The following is a 6,027-nucleotide window of genomic DNA, read 5'->3' as shown; positions in this document are numbered from 1 at the left end:
TTAAAACTTAATGTGTTAAGGTATCCAAGTGTGAAGTGTTGTTGAGTGTTTGATATACATGAATAAAAATATCATGTTTTTATTTTACCAAGGATGAGTTTAAAGATGAAGGGTACCGGTGGTGATTTTGAAAAATAAGATATAAAAATAAGAAATTTTAAAAAGATAAGGGATTTTTCTAAATATTTATATGAGTATTATGGAAATTTTAATATTTCTACATGAATTTTTTAAAGTTTAAAAAAGTATTTGAAGTAGAGTTATACTTGAACCATTCTCATATCGCATGATAGTTCTTCGAATTTTTAAATAAACTATTAAATGTGTATTCTGAATCGTACTCAAATTAATTCCGTTATAATTTTTGGCTGTACAACGAATTGCTAACTATGGGAAAAACTACGTTGGTGAGGTCTAGTGGTTGGTTAAATATAAAGAGGGAACTGACTAGTTGCACATCACTAATTGTTGCTTGCACACCAATTTTAAAAAATTATTTATTTTTTATAACCTTTATTTTAACCTATTGTTGTTTTTTATTTATTTTATTTTTTATATATAGGATTTAACCCTTACTTTAACCCACAGCTTTGCATTTTATGCTCTACTTTCTTCTATGTTTTGAGATAGATTTTGCTCGTGATTTTTTTGACCCTAACTTAATTAAAGTACTAATTTTCTAATTTATGTTTAAAATTAATATTAATATGAACTTGTGTATTTCAAGGGAATGGAACTTTGTGAACATGATTCTGAAATGATTTTCTTTTAAAAATTAGTAAACTAACAATAATTTCTATGGATCAAGTTGAGAACGTGCAAAAAAATCTATATAAAAAAAAAAGTGCAACAATTTTTTTTTGGAGGGTAATCATCTAAATGGAGTGCAAAGGGGGATTTTTAAGTGATGGAGTGCAATTGGTAATGGGTGGTGTGCAATTAGGCAGTCCCTAAAAAAATCATGCTTTAAATATATTTCGATATTGTATTGTTCTTGGATGCTAATAAAAATATTTCTTAAACATAAACAAAAAATTCTGCGTTTAGATAAGTTAATATACATGTACATATATTAAAATGTCATAATAAAGCTTATCCTAATAGCAAGAGGTTGGAACATTGTAAATTCAAAATAAGCATATATATATGGAATATTGAAAATAATAATATAATTGGATAAGGTAAGATTAGTTCTAAAATGTGTCAACAATACAAGGAGGTGTTAATGAGTACCCATTTAACCGAAATTGAAAATCCCAGTTCTGATTCTTTTTTAATAGGAATCGCTTAGCGTAAGGTCTAAAATGGAATTGAAACCATTAGGTTCTATCCATGTGGGTACCTGGAACCGGCTTATTTTCTCATTTCTTTTTATATTATGGATGATTTAAGGTATTCTTTTATTTTAAAATTAATGCAAGTTGTATATAGTTCTTCAAATTTGCATATAAATTATCTATTGGAGCTTAATGAGCCATCTCTTCTAAAATCTTATAACTTTTATAATTTAATTTTTTGAAAGATAAAAGATTTATAATGATTTAAAATACATTTTTTCTCATTTGATTCTTGAGAGTCGAAGCAGATGGGTACCTCTGTTTTTTGTTGGTTCCGATTCCATTTATTTTGGAATCGGACCTAGAACCGACAAAAATCGGAACAAATATAAAGACAATGGTTATGGTTATAAGTTCGTTGGGAACCGACCCATTGACACTCTTATTCGCCATATTAAAATGTATATATGATAATGTCTAACATAATTTTTTTTGATAGAAAATGGAATGTGCTTGTTCCAAGACAAACAGATGACATCTTGTGAACTAATATTATCTTCTATTACTCAAATGAATGACATTGTGTGCAAGCCTTTGACAATAAGGTAAGGTAAATATGACAAAAATTGCAAATCTCATGTGCCAATATGATACAATTACAAACTCAAACTCATGGGAAAATATTTTGTTGTGCCTAGGTAGAGACTTTAGAAAAAGAAGAAAAAAAATTCCCATGTCCATTCAAGTTCTCATTTTCAAATAAACTTTGGAAATCACACATGCACCAATCAACACTTAAAAAAGAGACGAGCGGACAGAGCAATCATATAAATTAAGAGTCGTTATAATCTGACTATCCCACATGGCAAACTCGATCGACTACTTGATGTGACAAGTTTGAGAATCGTAGATTTGCACTCCTAGGGATACATGGTTCCCTCAAGATACACTTTTTTATGGGAAGTGCTGCTGTGTAAGGTGGTGTTTGTTTGCGCTATTTTTCAGCGCTTATTGCTGAAAAAAATTAAATTCAGCACTTTTGTCAAAATAGCGCGTTTGTTTACTCGTGCTTATTGCTGAAAATAAGTGAAAAAAATTCAGCATTATTTTGATGCTGAAAAAAAGTGCTGAAGCGGTAAGCACTTCGCTTTTTTCAGCACGGACAAGTATGCCCTTTGTTTTTTTGAGCACGGACAAGTATGCCCTTATTCTTAAAAGGATATTACCTCTTATATCCCATGAATAAGTATATAAACACCCACAAATTAATAAACCCACACCATAGCTAAATTATTTTGTCTTATATGGGTTAAAAATTTTGGAATGAGTTGATTTTTGGTGAAGATGATCTCTACAATGAGGAGATCATCTTCACAAAAAATCAGCACATCTTGAAACTTCTAACCCTATCAAAAAAAGTTCAAGAACCGTAAATTGTCCTTTTTTTTTTTTTGAAATCTATTTTTAACGAGTTTGGTGAGGATGATCTCTAGACCATATAAACCATCCTCACTAAAAATTTGCTCATTCCAAAAACTTTAATCCATATAAAACAAAACAAAAAATGGCTATAGTGTGGGTTGCCCTTATTAATTCATAGGGTGCTTTTATAATTACACATCCTTCATTTCTATTGAAAATTATTCATCCAAAATCAAGTTCTTTTTAAATTTGATTTCAAATTTTGGTGACATGTATGACATTATTATTTTTAATTTGAAATTTGTGGGCTTTTATAAATAGAAATTATTATTTATAAATTGAAGATTTGAGTATTATTTATTATTTAAAAATAAATTGTATTTTAATTTTATAAGAAATAATATATTTTATTGTGTTTGATAATAAATAAGCATTTGAAACATGCAAACAATGTATAATATGATTATAAGGGTAACAAAGACAATTTATCAATTTCAGCAATGTGTAACAAACATAATTCAGCATCTAAACAAACAACTTTTTCAGCACTTAAATTCAGCGCTTATAAGTTTCAGCGCTTAATGCTATTCAGCACTTATTTTTTTCAGTTTAACAAACATCACCTAAGTCACTAACCATAGGCAAAGGGAGAGACTAACTAAACTCTTAGCATTCCAGCATTTGTCGCCGAAATTATTGAATGCTTATCACGTTTAACAAACATCTAATAAACAAGCATAACAACAAATACCACAACTTCAAGAGAATCATAACAAAACAAATGAATCCATACAAGGAGATTAACAAACCACCAAAGAACATTTGCAAGCATATGCGTGAGAAAAAACATCTCCAACCTCTCTAAAATCCCTAACTTGTTATTGAGATTTCAATGTTAAAGAAAATCAGATTTTAGGGCAAAGGATAAAAATATTATTGTATTCAGAAATTACTTGATGAATCGGCTAATTTGCCAATTTAATCTAGTGGTTCTAGTTAATTGCCTATTCTTGGAGGTCCATGCACTCTATTTTTTTTTTTGATAATCGGTTATCCTTGTAGATAGGTGATGGGGCTTGTATCTGGCCTTTGTCCAATCCATAGACCATGATCTTGTCCAAGGATTAACCCCAGGACACAAGCAATGCTTGCACATCACACGCACCAGGTAAGTGAGGGTGCATTCTCACGGGTGGCCCCTGAGAAATTATTGCTCATACTGGGTATCGAATTCACGACTTATGTGCATTAACCACTTATCAGTCCAAACTTGCCATTGAGCGAATCCCTCGGGGTTTCACTCTATTATTATTGAGTGAGTAGTAGCCAATTCTCATAAAATGACCTTTTTTTCAAGAGATTTTTAAAAGAAAGTCCTGTATTTGTATACAAGGATACTTTGATAAGTAAAGAAATGGTAATTAATGGTTACACTTAGAATGAAAAATCAAATTGCCATGAACTCTGATTAGGGCTTGTAGCTCGGGCTGATATTGATTTTTAAAACCCAAGCCTTACGTAGCTATATCATATTGCACTTATGATAAAAAATAAAAAAAATGTATTTCATTTGTTTTTGAGAAAATTACTTAAAAGGATCTTGACAGAGGGAATTTTTTTTTCTAAATGGTATCTAAGTTTTAGGTGATCTCTTAATAGTTCATTTAATAAACTTTTCTTCTCATAACAATCCCTAGACCTCATCTCACATGTACAATGTCATTGAAATATCCAAACTACCATTTTCTCATCTTCTTTACATAGTTAGGTTTTTCAACGACGATTGCGATAATTTTCAACGATCTTTGATCATGAATGACGAATATAGAATGATATTCTCTTAATTTTGAACATCTAGACATTATTTGTTTATTTATTTTGATGATTTATAAATAATAAAAAAAATGAAAAATGAAGTTGAGATTCAAATTTTTTTTATGATTATATTGTAACTTTTGATTTGCAACTATAATTTATGCATTTTGGGTATTTCAAGGAGATTTACCAAGTATCGAAATCGAAAAAATGAAAAATATGATTTACATTACAATGTTGAGTTCAATGTTTAATTACTGTCTAGTTCGACAACATTTTCATAAGAAAAAAATTGTCGAACCCGATAGTAATTAAATGGTGAACTTGTATGCTGTAAATTTGAATCAGATATTTGTTTTTACAACTTCAATACTGAATAAATCTTTTGAAACACCCAAAATGCATAAATAATATTTGCAAATAAAAAAAATTACAACTTAATCATAAATAAAAAAATTGAATTTCAACTTCGTTCTTCAATTTTTTTAAATCATCGAATAAATTAAAAAAAATAAAAATACGTCTAGATGTTTAAAATTAAGAGAATATTGTTCTTCATTCGTCATTCATGAGCAAAGATTGTCAGAAATGATCGTAATCGTCGTTGAAAAACCTAATTATGTGAAGAACATAAGAAATGATAGTTTGGGTATTTCCAAGATCTTATACACGTGAGATGTGATTCAGGGACTGTTAAGAAAAAGAAAATAAAAGTTTACTAAATGGACTTTTTAGAGACTGCCTAAAATTTAGGGACTATTTAGAAAAAAATCCGTCCCCCAGGGTACTTTAAATAATTTTCCTTGTATTTTTTGTATGACCCATTAATGAAAAAGAAAAGAATAATTAACAATACCTAAATCAATTATTTAGAGAGTTAAGAGTATGATTGAGATGAGAGTTTTACGATGAAAGATTGAGAATTAGGGTTTATATAGTAAAACATATGGTCAAATTTCTTGAAATGCTCTTTCCAACTGTCATTTGGTAGATATTGGTCATTTATCATTGAATAATACTGAAGTGACCTCAGTTTGGAATCTCATATCACACTTCTTGATGTAAAAGTGTATGATTTTCATGTCAAGAAATGCAATATGAGGTTCCAGCTTGAGGTCACTCTAACAGGATTCTTTATCTTTTTAAGGTCAAATGATCTAGGTATATCCTTTCAGAGTTAAAAAAAAGAGAGATATTTAGGTTTTTTTTTTTTTTTGTCAACTTTTGGGCTGCGGGCGACCTCAGTGCATGGTAACAAAATTTGAATTTGTTATTTTTCCAGTGAGCTCAATTCACATAAATTCGCAAATGTTTAGCGAAAAAAATAGGAAAACGTTCAGAAAATATACCAATGATGTCTTTAGGTTTCTTACCAAAATCCATCACCTTCAAAAATGGATAATTTTTATTTTATATCATATTCCAAGATTAATCAATAAATTATTGATTTATTTTTCGTATCACATATTTCTCATCTTAGTCCCTAATTCAGAGAATTTTACAAAATTTAGGA

Source organism: Akebia trifoliata, chromosome 13 (assembly GCF_017979445.1).
Source record: "Akebia trifoliata isolate Shusen 1 chromosome 13, ASM1797944v1, whole genome shotgun sequence".
Lineage (NCBI taxonomy): Eukaryota > Viridiplantae > Streptophyta > Magnoliopsida > Ranunculales > Lardizabalaceae > Akebia > Akebia trifoliata.
The sequence above is the reverse complement of the archived record's forward strand: the minus strand, read 5'-3'. Positions refer to the sequence as shown.